The sequence below is a fragment of the Entelurus aequoreus genome, linkage group LG11 (assembly GCF_033978785.1).
Source record: "Entelurus aequoreus isolate RoL-2023_Sb linkage group LG11, RoL_Eaeq_v1.1, whole genome shotgun sequence".
In the NCBI taxonomy this organism is placed as follows: Eukaryota; Metazoa; Chordata; class Actinopteri; order Syngnathiformes; family Syngnathidae; genus Entelurus; species Entelurus aequoreus.
Window position 1 is genome coordinate 35,515,688 of NC_084741.1, and position 26,509 is coordinate 35,542,196.

Below are 26,509 nucleotides of genomic sequence, written 5' to 3' on the forward strand. Positions count from 1 at the left end.
CGATCCCTCATGCTGTACTGCATCAACAAGCGACATCAGTGTGTAAAGGATATCACTACATGGGCTCAGGAACACTTCAGAAACCCACTGTCAGTAACTACAGTTGGTCGCTACATCTGTAAGTGCAAGTTAAAACTCTCCTATGCAAGGCAAAAAACGTTTATCAACAACAACCAGAAACGCTGTCGGCTTCGCTGGGCCTAAGCTCATCTAAGATGGACTGATACAAAGTGGAAAAGTGTTCTGTGGTCTGACGAGTCCACATTTCAAATTGTTTTTGGAAACTGTGGACGTCGTGTCCTCCGGACCAAAGACGAAAAGAACCATCCGTATTGTTATAGGCGCAAAGTTGAAAAGCCAGCATCTGTGATGGTATGGGGGTGTATTAGTGCCCAAGACATGGGTAACTTACACATCTGTGAAGGCGCCATTAGTGCTGAAAGGTACATACAGGTTTTGGAGCTACATATGTTGCCATCCAAGCAACGTTACCATGGACGCCCCTGCTTATTTCAGCAAGACAATGCCAAGCCACATGTTACATCAACGTGGGTTCATAGTTAAAGAGTGCGGGTACTAGACTGGCCTGCCTGTAGTCCAGACCTGTCTCCCATTGAAAATGTGTGGCGCATTATGAAGCCTAAAATACCACAACGGAGACCCCCGGACTGTTGAACAACTTAAGCTGTACATCAAGCAAGAATGGGAAATAATTCCACCTGAGAAGCTTAAAAAATGTGTCTCCTCAGTTCCCAAACGTTTACAGAGTGTTGTTAAAAGGAAAGGCCATGTAACACGGTGGTGAACATGCCCTCTCCCAACTACTTTGGCGCGTGTTGCAGCCATGAAATTCTAAGTTAATTATTATTTGCAAAAGAAAAATAAAGTTTATGAGTTTGAACATCAAATATCTTACCTTTGTAGTGCATTCAATTGAATATGGGTTGAAAATGATTTGCAAATAATTGTATTCTGTTTATATTTACATCTAACACAATTTCCCAACTCATATGGAAACGGGGTTTGTAATAAATCTTTGACCGAGACCTTAAAAACATCAGAACACTCAATTTACTGTATATACCAGGCATAAAGTATAATGTAGTAGGTCATATCCAGGATCTTCGACTAGCATTTTGAAGTAGGTAGCATTTTTGTTAAATAGAGGATCTTTGGCAAGTGTTAAAGCAGCGGGTTCTTTCCTCTAAAAAATCAGAATGATCCTTTCATATATAGGATTGTTACACCTTTCACACAGGGGATCTTTGGTAAAGAAAAAGGCAACAGTCCTGTCATTTAGAGGATCTTTGACTAGTGATTTTGCAACTGATCCTTAAAAACATCAGAATGATACTAATATAGAGGCATTTTGAAGTGAGTCCAGTGTGCATCGGTTGGGGACATCTCTGCGTTGCTGACCCGTCTCCGCTCGGGATGGTTTCCTGCTGGCCCCACTATGGACTGGACTCTCACTATTGTGTTAGATCCCCTATGGACTGGACTTTCACTAATATGTTAGATCCACTATGGACTGGACTTTCACAATATTATGTCAGACCCACTCGACATCCATTGCTTTCGGCCTCCCCTAGAGGAGGGGGGGTTACCCACATATGCGGTCCTCTCCAAGGTTTCTCATAGTCATTCACAACGACGTCCCACTGGGGTGAGTTTTCCTTGCCCTTATGTGGGCTCTGTACCGCGGATGTCGTTGTGGCTTGTGCAGCCCTTTGAGACACTTGTGATTTAGGGCTATATAAATAAACATTGATTGATTGATTGATTGTTCCTGTTATTTATAGGATCTCTGACTAGCGTGTAAAAGACCCATAGCGTCCAGATGACTGAAATTTCACGAACAAGTTTTATTTTTTATATATTTTGTTACTGGAAATAAACCTGACAGTAATTTCTAATAAAATCAATGAGTTTTTGAGTAATGCGTAAATAACTAACTACTTGGAATGCCCCATTTCCATTGCCAGACTCGATATGTTGCCTCCTCTTAGTTTGACATCATCTACAGATCTGGAGCCCATGCTACCGCATAGACTCTGTGGATAAAATTGTGTAAAAGTATTATTTTGATCACTTAAATGCATGTTTTTGTCAAGCTGGTAAATTTTCTACAGCCTATCCCTCTTTGGGTCACGGGGGTGGCTGGAGCCTAGCCCAGCTGCATTCGGGTGGAAGGTCCATAATTGCTTCAAAACTGATTTGGTTAACATTATGAGCAAAATAAATATAAAACAATCGCCATTTCCAGACTTCCCTGCTCTTCCATCTGCTCTTACATAATCACCCGAGCCTGTGCTTCTTCAAGCACCTTCAGGAAAACATCAGTAGAAGAGGACACACAATGGAATACTATGGCTTACATAATTTTTCTTTTGTTTTTCTTAGGTACTGACTTAGTCTTTCTTCCCTTGAGGGTTTTCCTGATTTTCGGGATCTGTTATATTTTTTCCATCTAATCACCCTTCTTCTTCAAAGTCAGGGTCACTAAAATGATGACTGCAAATTACACTCCTTCGTTTTGCAGGAGTCAGTTTGAGTGGAGATGTCCATACTTTCCTCATATTGCCATCATTTGGAAATGTTTGCAGGCTGACCCCTTCTTTAGTTGTTTTGCGACAACTTGCAGCAAGGCATCTGGCAGTCATATTTTATCATTACTTCAAATTTGGCTTAAGAATATTGTGATTCAGGATGAAGATGCGACCAAAACATACACTACGCGATATGAAATTACCTCCAGTTGTCTTTAAGTGACGTCAGGAGGCTGATGCCAACATTTTAGAGCTAAAAACGGTCGTTCCATAATGTACTGAAACTCTAAACAGGCCTGTGTCTTTTTTGAAGGAATTTTAACTGTGGACATAATTTTTAGGTCCAGAAATATTAAATAAGTGCTGAGGTTGTCTGTATTAAAGAGACCCTTCAAGCAGTAGTTCCTAAAAACAGCAGTAAGTCCTTTAAAACATCAGAACTCTCCTGTTATACATATGATCTTTGACTAGCATTTTTGCAATAGGTGTTTAAAAACAGCAATGACCTTGTCATATAGAGGATCTTTGACTAGTGTGATCTTTTGCAATCACTCTTTTAAAACATCAGACTGATAGTGTCATATTTAATGTGTTTGAATAAAATAGTAATGACATATAACATATATATGACTAGTGTTTGTGCAAAAGGGTCCTTAAATGCAACAGAGTTCTGGTGTCAGGTAGGGCACTGGATGTTAAATGGGGGTACTCGTAACCCTCGGGGTACTTGAAGGCACTCCAGGGTGGGGTATTTGGGATTGTAAAAATGTATGTAGAGTAGGGATCATTTTGTATGTAAGTGTACCCCCTTACAAAGATAGACAGTATGTTAATTGTAACTGAGCAAAAGAATGTACAAAAAAAAATCCAGAAAAAACAATATTCTATAATGTTTAAATCAGGTTATATATAAAAATAATATAATATTGCAATCCCAAAAAAGGGCACTTTAAATTGATATTTATTTCGTTTACTTGTTAGGAACCACTGCGGGATCTTTGACTATAGCAGGTGTCCCCAAACTTTGGACCGCCAGCGTCCAAAATCTGGCCCGCGGGAAGTCGCAAGTTAAAAGAAGAAAAGAAAAGTTTATATTTAAAAAATGTTTTTATTATAATGTATTAAATCTATCCTTTCTAATCCGTTTTCCACCGCTTCTTACTCTCGGTGTCTCCTAGCCGCTCAGGCAAATCATACTGTCTAAAAATGCATTTTCCCATCGATAACGTGACATAATCGTGCTCAAAATAATAAAAAAAAATAAATTAATAATAATAAAAAAATAAAAAAAAAATAAAAAAAATAAAAATAATATATATATATATATATATATATATATATATATATATATATATATATATATATATATATATATATATATATATATATATATATATATATATATATATATATATATATATATATACATACAGTACAGGCCAAAAGTTTGGACACACCTTTTCATTCAATGGGTTTTCTTTATTTTCATGACTATTTACTGTTTACTGTGAATGAACACATGTGGGGTTATGTACTTAACAAAAAAAGGTGAAATAACTGAAAACATGTTTTATATTCTAGTTTCTTCAAAATAGCCACCCTTTGCTCTGATTACTATTTTGCACACTCTTGGCATTCTCCTCCAGGACCAGGAGGCGTGTGGGTCGGATCACAGCTGACTCTTCTCACCCTGGACACAAACTATTCTCCCCTCTCCCCTCAGGCAGGAGACTACGCTCCATCCAGACCCACACCTCCCGCCACCTGAACAGTTTTTTCCCCTCGGCCATCAGGCACATGAACAATAACTCCTAACAGTAGCTCCTTCAATTCCTTGAATTCCTTCTAAGTCTATAACAAGATCTGATAGCTCAGTTACAGCTCTTTTTATTACCAAATATGTGTTATATGTGTTTTATGTTGCACGATTGCACCAAGAAAAATTCCTAGTTTGTGAACCCGTTCTCAAACAATGGCAATAAAACTATTCTGATTCTGATTCTCTCGATGAGCTTCAAGAGATAGTCACCTAAAATGGTTTTCACTTCACAGGTGTCATAGTTTTGATGCCTTCAGTGACAAATTGCGGATTTTTTGTTGTGTTTTTTTTTAAATGTTTTTAAGCACATTCTACATATTTTTGGCCAAAATGAAGCATTTCCAAGCATAACAATGACTTTATGAGATAATATATTAATACTACTGCAGTAGCATTAGACACAAGATGAGACCAAACTAAGTATCTTGGCCACTCATTGACTCATCCTCAGGCTGCATAATAATATTGGATTAAACAGTGTAAATATATATATATATATATATATATATATATATATATATATATATATATATATTTTTTTTTTATTTTAAACTTGGGACTTCCCGTGGGCCGGATTTTGGACGCTGGCGGGCCACGGAACTTAGTTTGGGGACCTCTGGTTTACTGTATTAGCCTGAGGTGAAATGTGAAGTTATGGCATAGCTTTGCATTGATATACAAAATAAGAGTAGATAAGGGAATAGTCTGCATATGTTTCTAAAAAAAAGTATACCCCTCGTAGTGTATTCAGTACTACTCACTTATACCTACCGATTCAATGTAATATGACCCAATAGAGACATATCACAAATAACATCTTATATATGAACAATTTTTATTGACAAAATACAATATTTTTATTCTTGTAGATGTGGATGATGCTGTTATAATGGATCTGTTCCAGAAAAGTAACATTTACAGCAACCATTGGTGTTTTGGGTGCAGTACTTTAAACAACCAGTAGAGGGCAGCGTGTTCTTTTCAATGTAGTCCTGGATGCGTGTACGCTCCAACTACTACTTTAGTGCATCGATGCTCAAAACATTGCTAAAAACACAGCAAGCTGACGTAAAACAAGCAAATAATTGTATTCCGGCACAAAGGCATCTAAAAACAGTAAGTGACTGGCAGCAAACTGGTGTTAAATCAACATTTTTTACACTTTACACACCACATTCACGTCTCATCTCAGGTGTTTAATGTTATTTCCCGGTGTTAAAAGTAACCTGCTAGGCCCACGCAAAGGACATTATCAGTATATGGTCGTCATTTTTGTCAGTGATAATAATTCAGCTATTTATAGTTGCCTCGTCATCGTGGCGCAGACACAGCTTGCCTCCCACACGTCTTCTAATTTTAACATGGCCATCAAACCGGTCAGACCCTGTTTGAAACACTTCGTACTCTCTCGTTGCGTGATCACGTTTGAGTTTATATTTCAATAAATAAGCAAATTCACTGACATTTAGGGGTGGAAAATGTCGTGATTATTACCACATATAAACATGCGAGGCGACTACGAAGTTGCAGGTAGATGTTATGTCAGTTTGAGAGTTTTCGGGTCGACCCAATTATCGACTATTATCGATACCAATGGATAAACAATAAACACACATCATGGTTATAATCAGAAAAAAAACACAGGACGATTTTAGGCAAACAAAACAGGCAATTTAAGAACGTCAACAAAATACATTTTGCTGGACGAGAGAGTCTTTTGAACGTCTGTTTTAAAGGCGATATAATTTTTTTTTCTCGTGGTCTACATAACATGTAATAGTGGTTCTTTGGTCAAAATTTGGCATAGATTATGTTTTGCAGACTGTTTTCAAGGTGCTAAATTAGCTTGAAACAACAGCAAAAAATAAGTGCTTAGTAAAGTTGAAGAAGTCTAGATGGAACCACGTCACAACAGAAAGTAAGCAGTTATTAACAGGAAATTTAACAAATAGAGTACCGTATTTTACGGACCATAGGGCACACCGGATTATAAAACGCACTGCCGATGAATGGTCTATTTTTGATCTCTTTTCATATATAAGGCGCACCGGATTATAGGGCGCATTAAAGGAGTCATATTATTATTTTTTTTTTTCTAAATGTAAAACACTTCCTTGTGGTCTACATCAGTGGTCCCCAACCACCGGGCCGCGGCCCAGTACCGGTCCGCGGCCCGGTACCAGTCTGTGGATCGATTGGTACTAGGCCGCACAATTTTTTTCAAATTATTATTATTTTTTTATTAAATCAACATAAAAAACACAAGATACACTTACAATTAGTGCACCAACCCAAAAAACCTCCCTCCCCCATTTACACTCATTCGCACAAAAGGGTTGTTTCTTTCTGTTATTAATATTTCTGGTTCCTACATTATATATCAATATAGAGCAATACATTCTGCAGGGACACAGTCCGTAAGCACACAAGATTGTATTTTTTGTGACAAAAAAAATAAAAACAATAATAATAATTCCTTGTGCTCTATATAACATGTAATAGTGTTTTTTTGGTGAACATTTTGCAGTCTTTTCAGAATGCGTTGTCTTAATTTGCGCTCCTTCTCCAGGCCAAGTTCCCTTTGACTGCGTCTTCTCCACGTCAGCCATGTTGTAGTTTTAGTGCTTTCATATGAAGTCTACTGACAGATATAAGTTAGAACTATATGCACTTTGTACTAGAAATGGCAACAGAGGAGGATGCATGTGCATGTATGAGCCAGTCTGCTCCACAACAAGAGAATAGAGAAAAATAAGGACCTGAGTGACTACAATTTTGATAATACAAAGATAATATAAATACATTTAAGAAAGTCAAATACAAATAAGGCAACAAGAGAAGTGTGGGATACTTCTCTTGTTGCCTTATTTGTATTTGACTTTAATATAAATGTATTTATATTATCATTTAGTGCAGCTGGGCCGGAGCAGGAGGGGATAGAAAGAGAAAAAAAGGAAGACAGAGGGGGAAATTGTGGGGACAAGACAGAGAGACAAAAACAACAACAGCAAACACAACAATAACAACAACAACAACAATAGAGCAACATCTACAAATATGATATGTACAATGCATGTTTGAAATGAACTTGCATTGTAGACACACCCAGACCTGATGCACTCTGGCAGAGAGGGACACGGCCTGCCGCTCAACTCAACACCTCCCACTCTTTCTTCCCAAGGAGACGGCTGGAAAGATCGCACATGGCAAAGTGCGCCTTATAGTCCGGTCAGAGATCTCCTCTTGGGCTTACTGTCTGCTCCTCCAGACCACCAACGCACGTTCTGGTCAAGAATTGTGTACTGACGATCCCACTGAATGCTTGAGGCAGGATGCATGACACTTAGATGCAGTATGCTTGGATGCTGATGTTGCGAGTCTCACCACAGGGCAGGAACTTGCCACGGTTCTGACATTCACATCCCGCACAATGCCTCTGGAGTCTGGGTTAGCACTGATGACTTTCCCAAGCTTAAAATGGCCCCTCAAAGCATTTTGGCCACACAGCCAAACATTATTGCCAACTGCAACATTCCTCTGTGCAGTGTGCCATTTACTCCTTACAAAGTGATTAGAACCAGGTAGTTCACTACAAGACTTGCAGAATATTTTGACCTGGTGATGCATTTGCTAGAGTCTTTGATAGGGATTGCTTGAAAAGTTATATGTTATGCAGTCACCACTTGATGATGCCTTTTCCAGCAGGAGTGAGTTGGGTGTGATGTACCGCACAAGTCTTCATGGCTCTGCACCCTGGCATCAACAGGATGTTTGTTTGCAAGATTAGCAGCAAGCTGAAGTGTTGACAGAAGTTCACTGTAACTGAGCCCAGACTCTCTCCCCGGACTCTGGACCGCCTTTTTCACAATCCGAACAGCATCTTCAGGAGAGCCATTTCAATTAGATGAATCAGCTGGCAGGACTTTCCAGAGCCAGTCAGTTCCATTGTGAACTGAAGTCTTCTCCACAGCAGACCTGTCCAGAAACTGATATAACTCCTCCACAACAGGCACTAGCAAAATTGGTCCCTGGATCTGACCAAATTTTCTTTGGGTGCCCTCGAATTGCCGTGAACCTTTAAAAAGCCATCAGATACCTTTCAATGACATAGTGTTAGCCAGCCCTGTGTGAATTGCTCTACTGGCCTTACAACAGAATACAACTCTCCAAACCTTCATTTTTACTCTTTGCTTCCCATCATCTTTTATCTGATAAGGTCCAAACAGGTCAACTGCTGTGAACTCAAATGGGGCCGCTGGCCTGGTCCTCTTGAGGCAGATCACCCATCACTTGATGACATATTCTAACTCTGGTTTTCTTCAGTAGAGTTGCAGCCACTCCCTCATTGCCCTCCAGACCCAGATCTTAACCAGTTGAGTCAAGTTGCTGAACCGTCTTTCATCCACCAGTTGTCAGACAGCAGCACCCCCAGTGCTCCAGATATGGTGGCTCTTTCTTACTCTGAGTCCTTGTGAGTACAGCAGCAAATTATTTATTCTACATCTTTCCAACACTCTTTGCTGATACATTCTTTGCAGACTTAATTGGCCACTCGGCAGCTGGAAGACTAAGGAACGTTGATCCTTGTTGCCATGATGACCTTTAATCCAAATCTTTTAGGCCAGCTCCATGAGTAATGATGTCAGCTATGTTCTGTGGTCCAGGAATTCACCACCAATTCTGAAGGTGTGTACTATTTTAGATTTCGCCAATCCCGTTGACAAAAAAGATCTGGAAACCATAGCTCTCATGTTGAGTTGCACCCAGGACTGTTTGGCTGTCAACAATGTGGTTACACTGATTGACCTGAATTTGGCTGTGTTGCTCAAAATACTTCTTTTAGCGGGCGGAAAATACTGCTCCACACAGCTCTGCCTTGCCTGCTTCCCCTTTGTGGTCAAGGGGAGTCAATTTAGCTTTGGACTCCACCAGTCTCTCTGTCGAATCTTGGTCACAGGCCCCCCGGTACAGGACGGCACCATAAGCATGCTCACTGTCATCAGAGAAGGTGATTGCATCCGGTTCAGCTGCTGCGCCGGATGGTGTCAGGACTTTAAGAAACTTGACTTTGCTCAGCCGATCATATTCTTCAAAGAGGCAGATGACATATTCCCTGAGCTTTTCTGATGGAGCAAGGTCCCAATTGTCTTTGACAGTGCTACATTTGGTTTTGGCCTCCTGAAATGCTCTCCAAATCAAAAGGCCTTTTTTCTGCTTTACAGGCGTCGTCAGCCCGATCGGGTCATACAGTCCAGAAACTTGGTTTATCAACTCTCATCGTGTCAGTGGGCCTGGGATCTAGGCTCTCACCAGCTCTGGCCAAAGGTCTTGGCCCAGTCTCATTTTCCTTTTCCTTTTGGAGAAGTTAACTCCTACCATGAAATGAAGCTTGTCATCCTCCGGGGTGTAGCCGAGGCCAAGAGTTTTGCTGTCCTCTTTGAGCTGAATCTGAAGCAGAATCACAGTCTTTAGGGAAGCTCCCTGTTCCTATTTCCCAGCAGACCACAAAACTTTCCTCCAGAAGGTCTTATCTTTGTCCATGTGATGTAAGATGAAAGGCAAATTGAGCTGTTTGGCTACAATACCCAACAATATGTTTGGAGGAGAAAAGGTGAGGCCTTTAATCCTAGGAACACCACTCCTACCGTCAAGCATGGTGGTGGTAGTATTATGCTCTGGGCCTGTTTTGCTGCCAATGTAACAGGTTCTTTACAGAGAGTAAATGGGACAAGGAAAAAGGAGGATTACCTCCAAATTCTTCAGGACACCCTAAAATCATCAGCCCGGAGGTTGGGTCTTGGGCGCAGTTGGGTGTTCCAACAGGACAATGACCCCAAACACATGTCAAAAGTGGTAAAGTTAAATTACCAATGATTGTCACACACACACTGGTGTGGTGAGGTGAGGGCAGCAGTGAGCAGCAGCGGTGGCCGCGCCCGGGAATCATTTTTGGTGATTTAACCCCCAATTCCAACCCTTGATGCTGAGTGCAAGGAATGGCTAAATCAGGCTAGAATTAAGGTTTTAGAATGTCCTGACTTAAACGTGTGGGCAATGCTGAAGAAACAAGTCCATGTCAGAAAACCAACACATTTAGCTGAACTGCACCGATTTTGTCAAGAGGAGTGGTCAAAAATTCAACCAGAAGCTTGTCAGAAGCTTGTGGATGGCTACCAAAAGCGCCTTATTGCAGTGAAACTCGTCAAGGGACATGTAACCAAATATTAACATTACTGTATGTATACTTTTGACCGAGCAGATTTGGTCACATTTTCAGTAGACCTATAATAATTTCATAAAAGAACCAAACTTCATGAATGTTTTTTGTGACCAACAAGTATGTGCTCCAATTACTCTATCACAAAAAAATAAGAGTTGTAGAACTTATTGGAAACTCAAGACAACCATGACATTATGTTCTTTACAAGTGTATGTAAACTTTTGACCACGACTGTAGGTACATACGCCCCCACACAAATACAGTACATACATACTCATGGTACATACATCCAGACATACAAACATGCATATACACATACTGTACATATACAAGCACATATGCATACATACAGTCATGCATATAATCACGTTTCATCAAACATATATTAACATTCTTGCCCTAGAGGAAACTGGCTACAACACGGCACACTGACCAAGCTAAACCAATTGTTACTATAACAATCTACAAGGTTAATATAGTTTGCTTCTCTTTCTTCCCCTCCATTTATCTGCTTTCCTTTGTAATTCAACTTATCATTACATATATGTATCATTGCAATTGCAACAATTATATTGTTGATAATAGAGGTAATTATTATTAATCATAATCAATATTGCTATTTATATTGCTATTTTTATTGCTCCATTTGTAGTGTAATTATGCTCATTGTCATTTCTATGTTATTGTTGTTGTTGTCTCTAGGTCTTATACCCCTCTTGTACCTGCAATTTCCCCCTTTGTCTTCCTTTTTTTGTTCTTTCTATCCTCTCCTGCTCCTGTCCGGCTACGCCAAACATTAATATAAATCCATTTATCCCATCCATCCATTTTCTACCGCTTATTCCCTTCGGGGTCGCGGGGGGCGCTGGAGCCTATCTCAGCTACAATCGGGCGGAAGGCGGGGTACACCCTGGACAAGTCGCCACCTCATCACAGGGCCAACACAGATAGGCAGACAACATTCACACTCACATTCACACACTAGGGCCCATTTAGTGTTGCCCATCAATCTATCCCCAGGTGCATGTCTTTGGAGGTGGGAGGAAGCCGGAGTACCTGGAGGGAACCCACGCAGTCACGGGGAGGACATGCAAACTCCACACAGAAAGATCCCGAGCCTGGGATTGAACTCAGGACTACTCAGGACCTTCGTATTGTGAGGCAGATGCACTAACCCCCCTCCACCGTGCTGCCCTAAATCCATTTAATAAAGTCAAATACAAATAAGGCAACAAGAGAAGTATCTCACACTTCTCTTTTGTAAAGTAAATCTGTACAGCAGGTTTGGGCATCTACATCAACAATATGATTTGCCTGAGTGACTGGACAGGACAGAAAAATAAATGAATAAACAACAACAACAAAAAATTAAATAAGATGTTTCCGAGACATGTGCAGAACGCCAAAATTCGGGAAGAGCCTGTGAGACTTTTGTCCTACCTGGCTGTTTTGAGCTCTAATTCTGGATGGTGTGTTTCTTTTAAGGTTTGCCATAAAACTATCCTCAAACCCCTCACACACAGGAGGCAGGGTGGGAAATTTTGTCTGTAATTCATCAAGGTTTTTGGAAAAGGGGGCACGGTAATAACCTCCGGATTACCTAAGATTTTTCCTCCAGCCAAATCATTCCCTAAGAGGAAGTCAATACCTCTAATAGGCAAAACCGGGCACACAGCCACCGAAACAGGACCTGACACCAAGTATGACTTGAACTGAAGAGAGTGCATGGGTAATTTAGCAAATTTCCTTCCATAGCACCGCACCAGCTCGTTATGCAGTATCACGTAAAATAGTAACTGAGACTTTTACGGTACTATCAGACAGTGAGACAGCACCCTTCTAAACAAAAGGGAAATAAAAAATAGCCAGATTTGCACTCTCACTTTTAAAAGAATGTTGCACTGAAGGGACTTTACCAGCACTACTGGTTTTGGTTTGGTCATCTTCAACAAGAAACAGCCGTTTTTAAATGACCAGGTTGCTTGAAGTATGTGAACATGGGCCGTACTTTGGCTGTGATCGGACCACTTTGTGATAGAGTTTGTGGGTCAAATACCAGCAGCAGACACAGTATTAATACTTTGTTCATTTAAATATGTTGAGATATTGTCTGAAAGACAATTTTTTAATTCCTTCATTAGAACTAGATTGCGGGCAGCACGGTGGTACAGGGGTTAGTGCATCTGCCTCACAGTACGAAGGTCCTGAGTAGTTCTGAGTTCAATCCCGGGTTCGGGATCTTTCTGTGTGGAGTTTGCATGTTCTCCCCGTGACTGTGTGGGTTCCCTCTGGGTACTCCGACTTCCTCCCACCTCCAAAAAAACATGCACCTGGATATAGATTGATTGGCAACACTAAATGGGCCCTAGTGTGTGAATGTGAGTGTGAATGTTGTCTGTCTATCTGTGTTGGCCCTGTGATGAGGTGGCGACTTGTCCAGGGTGTACCCCGCCTTACGCCCGAAAGCAGCTGAGCTAGGCTCCAGCACCCCCCGCGATCCCAAAAGGGACAAGCGGTAGAAAATGGATGGAAACTAGATTGCGAAGTTGCTCAAATTCTTTGACATCTTGTCCATAGCACCAGCGATCAATAGGCGCTATTTTTTCACGCCCAAACTTAACATAACCTTGCCCTTCTGCTTTTTTAAATTGGCAAAACTTTTGCCTGTTAGTTTCTGGAACAAGTTCATACGACTTTAACACTGCAGTCTTCACCTCTTCATAATCACAACCAGACTCGGGTGAGAGAGACGTAAGCCTCCTGGGCCTTACCCGTAAAAACACACTGCAATAAAAGTGGCCAAACATCTTTAGGCCATTTTAAGGTCGTTGCCACCCGCTCAAATAAGACAAAATAAGACGTGGACAATATATTTGTTCACGTCTCTCTTAGAAACGTGGAGAGACGGCTTTTGAATGAGTGAATAAAAGAACGTTTGACATTACCTTTACTTTTATTGAAGACCCTTGATGGCGAAGACGACGATGAGTCATCATCATCGGCTGTCACTCGAACGAGTATGAGGATCCTGCTGGTAGGGGTGTATCCTTCTATGGAGGATGTCTGTGCACCAGTCTCCCCACGTAAAACAAAGTCATGCTGCATGACTTTGTTTTACGTGGGGAGACTGGTGCACAGACAGTCACCACACGATCCTTGACAGAATCGGGTCAGGGTCCAGTGGCAAGTAGTCCAAGACGACTGTGGACTCTTTTCTGCTGCAGCCTTCTTCCTCCATTGCAACCGTTGTGGTAGTTCTTAAATCTACAGTCTTCCGCCTGCTCAGCCGTTGAGGTCTTCACCGCATCCCTGGCTAGGGGGCAGTCAGGTACTAGGCCTTTGCCAAGGGCCACCTGGGGTAACAGTAGTAAAGGAGTTAACCTCCTAGTGCCCCAAGACCCCATAGAGGAGCCTCCACTGCCGGATGCACTTTAACGTCATGCCCAGGACACACGACGATGAGTATAGAGGGAGTGGGAGGTGGTAGAGCCACTTTTGTACGTTGCTGCAAGTTCTATCTTGAATTTAATAGTGGTTCTTACCTTCCTAATCAAAGTGCTGGCACTCAACATTTTCTTTGGCCCTATAGTGGTGTATTTTACAGTTATATTAAACAAATAATTGCCATGCTGTAGATGTATATCCCTGTATATTCCTCTTTTTCTCTTAGCACCAATTAAATTGGCTTCTTGTGGAAATTAGTGCTACAAAAAAGCCACAGAAAAAGGCAGGCCTGTACATAAAATAAGTCCTTTGAGCTGCGTAATATGCTGACATCTTTTGTGACGTCATTCATGCCGGTGGTTAGAACAATGTAGGTTTATGCGCCTTCATAGGCGTATATTTCACAAAAATTGTATAGCCTCACGGACAGTTGAGATTAGAGGTTCCATTGTGGGTATTAATCAGTGTTGGGTTAGTTACTGAAAACCAGTAACTAGTTACAATTACTAGTTACTTAATTTCAAAAGTAACTCAGTTACTAACTCAGTTACTTACACCAAAAAGTAATGCGTTACTGTGAAAAGTAACTTTAGTTACTTATTTTTTTCTTCTTTTTTTTATTTTTAAAGCTCTTATTAATGCCCTTTTAGCCTTCATTTCAGTACTGTTATTGCACTGGAGAATAACACAATCTGTTGATCAACTTGACATGCATTTTTATTTTCCTTTTAACATAATTAAAGGCCTACTGAAACCCACTACTACCGACCACGCGGTCTGATACTTTATATATCAATGATGAAATCTTAACATTGCAACACAAACCAATACGGCCGGGTTAACTTATAAAGTGCAATTTTAAATTTCCCGCTAAACTTCCGGTTGAAAACGTTTATGTATGATGACGTATGCACGTGACGTCAATCGTTGAAACGGAAGTATTGGTACACCATTGAATCCAATACAAAAAAGCTCTGTTTTCATCTCAAATTTCCACAGTATTCTGGATATCTGTGTTGGTGAATCTTTTGCAATTTGTTTAATGAACAATGAAGACTGCAAAGAAGAAAGTTGTAGGTGGGATCGGTGTATTAGCGGCGGACTACAGCAACACAACCACGAGGACTTTGAGATGGATAGCAGACGCGCTAGCCACCGACCTCACCTTGACTTCATCCGTCTCCGGGCCGCCGACCGCATCTATGATCGTCGCTCCGTCGATCGCTGGAACGCAGGTGAGCACGGGTGTTGATGAGCAGATGAGGGCTGGCTGGCGTAGGTGGATAGCTAATGTTTTTATCATAGCTCTGTGAGGTCCCGTTGCTAAGTTAGCTTCAATGGCGTCGTTAGCAACAGCATTGTTAATCTTCGCCAAGCTGGAAAGCATTAACCGTGTATTTACATGTCCATGGTTTAATAGTATTGTTGATTTTCTGTCTATCCTTCCAGTCAGGGGTTTATTTATTTTGTTTCTATCTGCATTTAAGCCCGATTTGCTATCACGTTAGCTCCGTAGCTAAAGAGCTTCGCCGATGTATTGTCGTGGAGATAAAAGTCACTGTGAATGTCCATTTCGCGTTCTCGACTCTCACTTTCAAGAGGATATAGTATCCGAGGTGGTTTAAAATACAAATCCGTGATCCACAATAGAACAAGGAGAAAGTGTGGAATACAATGAACCCTTGTACCTAAGTTACGGTCAGAGCGAAAAAAGATACGTCCTGCACTACACTCTAGTCCTTCACTCTGACGTTCCTCATCCACGAATCTTTCATCCTCGCTGAAATTAATGGGGTAATCGTCGCTTTCTCGGTCCGAATCGCTCTCGCTGCTGGTGTAAACAATGGGGAAATGTGAGGAGCCTTTCAACCTGTGACGTCACGCTACTTCCGGTAAAGGCAAGGCTTTTTTTATCGGCGACCAAAAGTTGCAAACTTTATCGTCTATGTTCTCTACTAAATCCTTTCAGCAAAAATATGGCAATATCGCGAAATGATCAAGTATGACACATAGAATGGATCTGCTATCCCCGTTTAAATAAAAATAAATTCATTTCAGTAGGCCTTTAATGAAAAACAGTGCAACATAAAAAGGCATTTCTCCTTTCTTTAAACTTGGACCAATTACCATTAATAAAAAACAAGTTAAAGTGCAACATAAGAAGGCACATCATCTTCCTTGAAACATAGATAGTGAAATAAAGCCTGACATCTGGAGTGATGCTGCTGTCTTCCACACTTGGAGCCATGGATTGTAGAATCCTTGTTTTCAGTGGCAGGATCATTGACACAGATGGTGAAGTTTCAGTGCTCAGTAGAGATGTAACAGTTTTGAGGGGTTTAAGCACCTGGAGGACCTCCTCTGCCACTCTCACATCATCATCAGACAGGGTGATGACGTCTTTGACATTTGTTTCCAGGGTCTTGTGGGTCAATGCAGAGTATATAGCTGCATGCTGCTCCAACATATCATAAATGGAGTTCCACCTCGTTGGGACATCATGTATGAGCTTTATGAGTAGGCAGCTGAAGTGGGTGCTCGACGGATGTCGTAACGTGGCTCAAGCACGTTCAGTATGTGTTTAAAAGCCTTGTTTTGCACAACCGAGTATGCACCTATAAACATAATCTACACGGGGCGTCAAGCTCCTCCGTTACTCCGCTCGCCATGACTACGCTGTGTGACTGAACGTGCAAACAACTTTTTTTTTTGTTTCATATATCAAACCGCGGATCACGTGTGTGCCTCCTCTCCCCACACCCAGACACACACACACACGCCTCTTTTCTTCTCTCCTGTTTGTGACAGAGGAAGATTCAGAAGAAGCTTCTGTTTCTAGCCGATACTACATAAAAAATAACGTAAAATAACGCAGTAACGCATCATGTAGTACCGGTAACAGAGTTACTGAATATAAAAAATAACGCGTTAGATTACTAGTTACCGCTGAAACTAACGGCGTTACAGAGTTACAAAGTAACGCGTTAGTCCCAACACTGGTATTAATGCATTTATTTCCATCAAATTCGCTGTCAGATTGTCGTCGGACAGTTGCTTCCAATTCCAATTTATGCAGTTCAAATTTATGCTGAAGTTCTTTTTCTTTAAATGCGATACGTCTAATCTCCACTTCTAGCGCTAATTTACGCACATCTGAGTCAAGTGGTGCGGCTGCACAATGGGAAACAGCGCCAACAAGAGGAAGAATAATTGCCTCAGCTAGAGCAGTGTGCATCACATGCTTAAAGGCCTACTGAAATGATTTTTTTTTTTTTAAATGGGTATAGCAGATCCATTCTATGTGTCATACTTGATCATTTCGCGATATTGCCATATTTTTGCTGAAAGGATTTAGTATAGAACAACGACGATAAAGTTCGCAACTTTTGGTCGCTGATAAAAAAAAGCCTTGCCTATACCGGAAGTAGCGTGACGTCACAGGAGGAAGAATTCCTCACAATTCCCCGTTGTTTGCAATGGAGCGAGAGAGACTCGGACCGAGAAAGCGACGATTACCCCATTAATTTGAGTGAGGATGAAAGATTCGTGGATGAGGAACGTTAGCGTGAAGAACTAGAGAGGCAGTGCAGGGTGTATCTTTTTTCGCTCTGACCGTAACTTAGGTACAAGCTGGCTCATTGGATTCCACACACTCTCCTTTTTCTATTGTGGATCACGGATTTGTATTTTAAACCACCTCGGATACTATATCCTCTTGAAAATGAGAGTCGAGAACGCAAAATGGACATTCACAGTGACTTTTATCTCCACGACAATACATCAGCGAAGCTCTTTAGCTATTGAGCTAACGTGATAGCATCTGGCTCAAATGCAGATAGAAACAAAATAAATAAATCTCTGACTGGAAGGATAGACAGAAGATCAACAATACTATTAAACCATGGACATGTAACTACACGGTTAATAATTCTCAGCCTGGCAAAGCTTAACAATGCTGTTGCTAACGACGCTGAAGCTAACTTAGCAACTTAGCAACCGGACCTCACAGAGCTATGATAAAAACATTAGCGCTCCACCTACGCCAGCCAGCCCTCATCTGCTCATCAACACCCGTGCTCACCTGCGTTCCAGCGATCGACGGCGCGACGAAGGACTTCACCCGATCACAGATGTCTGCTATCCAAGTAAGTCCTCTTTGTTGTGTTGCTACAGCCAGCCGCTAATACACCGATCCCACCTACAACTTTCTTCTTTGCAATCTCCATTGTTCATTAAACAAATTGCAACAGATTCACCAACACAGATGTCCAGAATACTGTGGAATTGTTCGGTGAAAACAGAGCAGTTTGTATGGTGACACATTGGGTACGAATATTTTCCGTTGCCGTTGTGACGTCACGCGCATACGTCATCATACATAGACGTTTCCAACCGGAAGTTTAGCGGGAAATTTAAAATTGCACTTTATAAGTTAACCCGGCCGTATTGGCTTGTGTTGCAATGTTAAGATTTCATCATTGATATATAAACTATCCGACTGGGTGGCCGGTAGTAGTTGGTTTCAGTAGGCCTTAATTTCTGCTTTTTATCTTGTTTAGAGAACAGTATTTTATAGTGAGAAGCAATACAGAACAGATGAGCTTTAGTGCATCCATCAAGTTTTTTAAGACTCGGCTTAGCCGAAATGTCTTCTAAATGAATCTTCACAAGGCCAAAAAAACATGCAGTGTACCAAAAAGGCCGCAACAATGAGTACAATTGACTGCGTAAGCCTCAACCACCCAACAGCTATTATTTATTTATTTTAATTGGGCTACAGCAAAAAAGAAACAGTGCAGTGAAGTTGTCTGTTAAGTAGTACACCACAAATTACAGCAAACCAGAGTAACTTATCTATGCCTGCCCATTAAGAACGACACCTGTCTGATTATACCAGGGGTCGGCAACCCAAAATGTTGAAAGAGCCATATTGGACCAAAAATACAAAAAAAAAAATCTGTCTGAAGCCGCAAAAAATTAAAAGCCTTCTATAAGAAGGCAACACATAATTTAAGTGTCTATATTAGCTATATTAGCCTACTATCAAAGGCTGACGCAAATCTTCATTGACAGAAATGTTGTATTTTAATTTTTATTCTACACATTTTTACAACATTGGAAAACATTAGTAAGATGGAGGCTTCTCACAGAATGAGATAACTTCTGGAAATGACAATCTTAGAATAGCCAAAGACATAGATGTGTGTTGTCCAAGTTTAAGGAAACGGCAGGCTGTCTTCTTCTAATGGATTTATTACAATCTTTGCAAGCTGGGTAACGTTTGCTGTGTTCTGGAACAACATGGCACACAAACAACTATGAGAAATGCAGACAATATTACATACAGATAACGTTTCATGAGACATGCAAATATAAATTAAATACACAGAGGACATAAGTAAACAAAATTAAATTAGCTCTATTATACAAACAAACGACGCATAATGATGCAATATTTACATACAGCTAGCCTAAATAGCATGTTAGCATCGATTAGTTTGCAGTCATGGATTGACCGAATATGCCTGATAAGCACTCCAGCAAATCAATAAAATCAACAAAGCTCACCTTTGTGCATTCACGCACAGCATAAAACATTTGATGGAGAAAATGAGACAAAGAATGAGTGTCATAAAACACGTCTTTCTGTGGCAGCATCGGAGAAAGTTGTACATGTAAACAAACTACGATGAGTTCAAGGATCGCTTAAATTAGTAGGACAAAACGGTGATTGCCAAATACTCTCATCAGTGAAGCATGTATAACATAAACAGTGGGATTTCTAACAATTAGTAAGGTTTGTGTCATGTTTGTTCTACAGAAAATATATCAAAACAACAATTTTTTTTTTCTTCATCTTTTTCCATTCCAACACATGTCTGAAAGAGTTCCAGGAAGCCACGAGGGCGGCGCTAAAGAGCCTAGAGCCGTGGGCAGTTTTGTCGTCAAGCAGTTTTGCGGTGCGTATTTATGCACTGTAAACGAGTGGGTTTGGTAAGTAATCTGCAGTAGACGACCCCTCAAGCTCCCACTGATGTGCTCTTGAAAACACTGCAAGCACTGAACGCGTAGCCACGTCCTTGTGACACTATAGGAAACCAACAGACAAGTGACGCCCATAGGGACGACGCCTCTCAGCCTGACAAGGATACAACTGGTCGCTAAACACAAATGTATTGCACAAATAGACTTCCCTTACCTGTGCTTCCTGCACAGACACCATCAATACGCGACATTTAACGAAAAATAGTCCAAAAGCCTCCGTCAAAGTGCGCACGCACACTCGTGTCAGAATGCACAAGGTTCTCAGGATTCCTAAATGACATAGCAATGGGAAACACCACGTGACTGTCGCTCAAAAGTAGGTCAAAGCTTTGGCACGAAAAGAGAACAAAGAAAAGTTTGTAACCATCCAAACATTCCTGAACAGCGCAATCAAAAAGTGTTTTGACATTGGACACCATCCGAAGTGCTGCAACTTGTACAAAATTCACCACACCTAGTGTGTGTGTGACAATCATTGGTACTTTAAAGGCCTACTGAAACCCACTACTACCGACCACGCAGTCTGATAGTTTATATATCAATGATGAAATCTTAACATTGCAACACATGCCAATACGGCCGGGTTAACTTATAAAGTGCAATTTTAAATTTCCCGCTAAACTTCCGGTTGAAAACGCCTTTAGATGATGACGTATGCGCGTGACGTAGCCAGTGAAACAGGAGTATCGGTAGCCCATTGAAGCCAATACTAATTAGCTCTGTTTTCATTTCATAATTCCACAGTATTCTGGACATCTGTGTTGGTGAATCTTTTGCAATTTGTTTAATGAACAATGGAGACTGCAAAGAAGAAAGTTGTAGGTGGGATCGGTGTATTAGCGGCTGGCTGTAGCAACACAACAAGGAGGACTTACTTGGATAGCAGACGCGCTAGCCGACGCTAGCCACCAACCGCATCTGTGATCGGGTGAAGTCCTTCGTCGCGCCGTCGATCGCTGGAACGCAGGTGAGCACGGGTGTTGATGCGCAGATGAGGGCTGGCTGGCGTAGGTGGAGCGCTAATGTTTTTATCATAGCTCTGTGAGGTCCGGTTGCTAAGTTGCTAAGTTAGCTTCAGCGTCGTTAGCAACAGCATTGTTAAGCTTTGCCAGGCTGAGAATTATTAACCGTGTAGTTACATGTCCATGGTTTAATAGTATTGTTGATCTTCTGTCTATCCTTCCAGTCAGGAATTTATTTATTTTGTTTCTATCTGCATTTGAGCCAGATGCTATCACGTTAACTCAGTAGCTAAAGAGCTTTGCCGATGTATTGTCGTGGAGATAAAAGTCACTGTGAATGTCCATTTCGCGTTCTCGACTCTCATTTTCAAGAGGATATAGTATCCGAGGTGGTTTAAAATACAAATCCGTGATCCACAATAGAAAAAGGAGAGAGTGTGGAATCCAATGAGCCAGCTTGTACCTAAGTTACGGTCAAAGCGAAAAAAGATATGTCTTGTACTGCATTCTAGTCATTCACTCTAACGTTCCTCATCCACGAATCTTTCATCTTCGCTCAAATTAATGGGGTAATAGTCGCTTTCTCGGTCCGAATCGCTCTAGCTGCGTTGAAAACAATAGGAAAATATGAGGAGGCGAACAACTGACTACGTCACGCTACTTCCGGTAGGGAGACCGAAGGTTGCGAACTTTATCGTCGTTGTTCTATTCTAAATCCTTTCAGCAAAAATATGGCAATATCGCAAAATGATCAAGTATGACACATAGAATGGATCTGCTATCCCCGCTTAAATAAAAAAACTTCATTTCAGTAGGCCTTTAACTTGACTTTAACTTTAGTTTAAAGACGGTTCATTTTGACTGTCCCATATTTGTCGTTTCACTTTCAGTTCCTTTTGTTTTGCAGCTACAAGGGCAGGTTTTGGGTCTGACTAACGTGGCTAAATTATGCCGTTCCAGTTCTCTTTATGCCAGGTAATTGGAAAACAGCGGCACAGCCCCTCTTGTGTACACATACCCACTTGGACATTGACACTAGAAAAACAGCACTCGTACGTACATGAAAACCTTCTGCAGTCCTCCAGAATGACCTCCTCGGCCTGTCTTTCTATTTCAGAATATTTCATATTTTTTACATTAGACTTGTTCTTGGCAGGTTAATGCTCACAGATGTCTGCAATGCTCAGATGGCTTGAGGGGGCAGGTACCATCTGAGCTGTGTCGGGGGGAGAGAGAGTCATTTTAACAGCACCCTCCACTTAGCCTGACACATAATTTCCTAGTACCAATGAATGTGCTAATGAGACAAAATGTTTTTCGATAGAACAAATCTTGGCAGGCATCTGTGAATTATTCATTGGACCTGGTAAGTTAGCATCGAATCGCCAAGCATAATTCACAGACGCAGCATGAAGGCGACGTCCTCGCTGTGTGCTTCATGTTCACTATTATTATAATCTTAAAGTTGGCATTAGACAGGCTTGTGTTTGCTCAAATACGCCGTAGACGCAGCACAGTAAGGCTTTAGAGAAGGCATAACAAGTGGGAGTGGGTCTGTTTACACAAGTGCAGGAACTACAATATATTTTGATTTTTTTTTTTTCTTTTCACAGCTAAAGTGATAAATTCCATGTTCTCGCTGTGGGTTTATTTCCTGTTTATGTGGGCCATCCTTGACTGACCGTGACAGTGTGAAAACAGCCTTCATGCCATGATGCAGAAATTGCAGTAACACGAGAAAAAAATAATGCCTGGGTGTTTTTATTTTTATTTTTTATATGTGCTGTCAAGTGTGAGAAATTGATTGATGCCAATCGAAATTCACACATGTAGGTGTGTATGTGTGTGTGTAGTGTGTGTGCACAGTGCAGGTGTGCTATTGTAATATGATTTTCCCAAATAAGTAAGGGATAGTTACAATCAGAATCAAACAAGCCTTTATGTGTGCAACAAAAAATGATAAGCCATTGAGCAAATATACAAGACAGACCATATATAACAGTCCCTGGTCCGTGTAGCTCCGTGTACCTTCCGTTCATTCTATTTCCAATTCTGAAACGCAAATCAAAAAACAAAGCTAGGGCCGTTTTTCGATATTTCCTATATATGGCAGATTTGAAAAAAAAACTAACAAGGGTTGATTTTCAATAAAATATTGCCATACAATTTGATTTTGTGCTGTTTTCCTTTTATGGGTTTTTATTTTTCCAGATAAACACAAAAATCCAATTCCTGTTTATCCAAAATGCAAAAATGCGTGTTTATCTGTGTGATGACAAATTGAACCGGAAGCAATATTTATAGCTTTTCCTTTGCGTTTAGCATCCATTCAACCATTTTCTACCGCTTGTCCCTTTTGCGTTTAGTATGTTTTTAGCATAACGCTTACACCTTTTGTTCAGCAGGAGTCCTATTGTCGTTTTAAAAATGTGTCATTAAATAGTTGTCCAACTTTTGTTTCAGAAATAAAAATTGAAAAAAATGGCCCGAAATTAGTTTTTTGATTTGCATTTGAGAATTCGAAATCGAATGAACGGGAGGTACACAGACCCACCACACTGTTTTTTTTGTTTAGTTTTTTAACAGGCCAGTCCATGAATAGAAACTTTCGGTTCCAGTGTGGGAATATGAAAAAACATCTGTTTTTGGTCCGTTTTTTTGTGTATGCTGACTGATGATTTAAATTTTTGTTATATGATATATAATTAGTGGTATCATATAAATTTGGTATCGTGACCAAAATGATCACGGTTATTATTACTATTGCGGTATTGTTGAATGTGCTCAAAAAGTACTTAAACACAGACTGATATCCTTTGACCAAGTTTTTTCAAATTAAAAATAACTAAAATAAATAGACACACTGTTAGAAAACCCACTGTTTTGCACGTTTCTTATGCTTAACTGATAGTGTTTTCCAATTAGTATTTAATCTGTTTTAATGGCTAAGTTTTATTGTTTTAAATATTGGTTTGTCCTGTAGAACTTTAATATTTATTTAAATAAAAAGTGCGTAAAATACACATCTATTATTATTATTTATATATACATTATATTTTGCGGCGTCCAGTGGTGGGCCGTGCGTTTCCCACCTAGGCCTTCTGTGATGTCCCACCTAGGCCTTCAGTGATGTCCAACTTCAATGATTACCTCTCAAAATACCATAATTGAGATCCACACATGACCATTGCTGGTGAAATACAATACAGAAACACATTTACGCACTACTGGGCATCGTACAAAACGGGTTTGTGGAGAGGGGCGTGGTTCACGCGTTCCCTGCGGGCGGGGTGTGTGCAGGGGCCGGCCATGAAGAAGCAGACAGGTGAGTGGATATCTCAGCTGGAACGAGTTATCTAATCACCTGTTCCTTTATTAGCAGCGTCGGAGACCATGAGGAGGGGGTTGGCTGGAGAGCAAGGGAGAGGAGACTGCTGAAAAGCAAACTCCAGACTTTAAAAAAAGGAAAACGATAAAGACTGCTGAAAAGCAACAGGAGACTTTGTGAGAAAGGAAAAATAAAAGACTATTGAAAACGCTGCATCGGACGGTTGTGCCGGTCTTTGTGGTCTAGAAAGAACCCTGACTAAAGAAAGACTTTCACAGGGTTATTTTCTGGCGCATTTAAAAATCAATAAACACATATCTTATGTGGTACTGTCAAAATTAAAATTGCAAAAAGCATTTAAACATGAAAAAATAAAGAAATACAATATCTGAACTCACATTTCATCGACAGCTGAGCGAGCTTCCGGGGTTAGCCGAGATGGTCTCACAAGATGTAGTTTCTCTTTAAATATCCTTCTTGAAAATGACCTTGCAGATATATGTGTTGTCTTGTCTAATCATAAAAGATGCAGGCGAGGCGAGTTGGCTGAGTTCTTAAAGGCCTACTGAAATGATTTTTTTTTATTTAAACGGGGATAGCAGATCCATTCTATGTGTCATACTTGATCATTTTGCGATATTGCCATATTTTTTCTGAAAGGATTTAGTAGAGAACGTCAACGATAAAGTTCGCATCTTTTGGTCGCTGATAAAAAAAGCCTTGCCTGTACCGGAAGTAACGTGACGTCGCAGGTTGAAAGGCTCCTCACATTTCCCCGTTGTTTGCACCAGCAGCGAGAGCGATTAGGACCGAGAAAGCGACGATTACCCCATTAATTTGAGCGAGGATGAAAGATTTGTGGATGAGGAACGTGAGAGTGAAGGTCTAGCTGCAGCCAGCCGCTAATACACCGATCCCACCTACAGCTTTCTTTCTTTGCACAGATGTCCAGAATACTGTGGAATTTTGCGATGAAAACAGAGCTTTTTGTATTGGATACAATGGTGTCCGAGTACTTCCGTTTCAACCATTGACGTCACGCGCATACGTCATCATACATAGACGTTTTCAACCGGAAGTTTCACGGGAAATTTAAAACTGCACTTTATAAGTTAAACCGGCCGTATTGGCATGTGTTGCAATGTTAAGATTTCATCATTGATATATAAACTATCAGACTGCGTGGTCGGTAGTAGTGGGTTTCAGTAGGCCTTTAAAGTTTACTCCAGAGCGTGCTCATCAAACATATCCCGAGTCAACAACCTACACGGGGTTTCTGCGAATGCTCTTCACTACTGTGGCATGCTGGGTAAGGGAGTTCTTATGTTACCTGGCTCAGAACATCACTATATATCTGCCTTAGGCCATCTAGAAGGCCCTACTGACAACAACGTGTGATCTGATTGGCTATTGCAACTGTCTGTCAAATGTTTGTGTCCCCTTTTTCTTACAGTGCACAGACGCCAGCGTTGCTGAATCGGAAGGCTTCTGGCAGATTTGGTACATCATGGCAACATAAACTAGCTGAATTCTGATCGGATAAAAACTCTATCAACTAAAAACAACAGTGCTGGAAGGAGCATAATATGACATGAAGAGAATATGAATAGTTTTAGATATTTAGGGAAAGTAAATACAAAAATACTTTTATCTTTAATTATGATCATGATTTCTGGTTATGTTAGGCCAGCAGGCCTTGCTGGCCGTGACGTCCCACCACTGGCGGCATCTGACTTGTTCAGTGGTCCTTAAACACACTGTAAAAACGCATCCGTCTCATATAAAGTATAGAACGATCACTCTGTTCTAAGAGAGCACAGCTTGTAGGTTCAATGTGCACAATTGAATATCTTAGTTGGTCAGAGGGTAATGTTTTTATATACTTAAAGGCCTACTGAAAGCCACTACTACCGACCACGCAGTCTGATAGTTTATATATCAATGATGAAATCTTAACATTGCAACACATGCCAATACGGCCGGGTTAACTTATAAAGTGACATTTTAAAATTCCCGGGAAATATCCGGCTGAAACATCGCGGTATGATGATGTATGCGCGTGACGAAGTCCGAGTAACGGAAGTTATGGTACCCCGTAGAATCCTATACAAAAAGCTCTGTTTTCATTTCATAATTCCACAG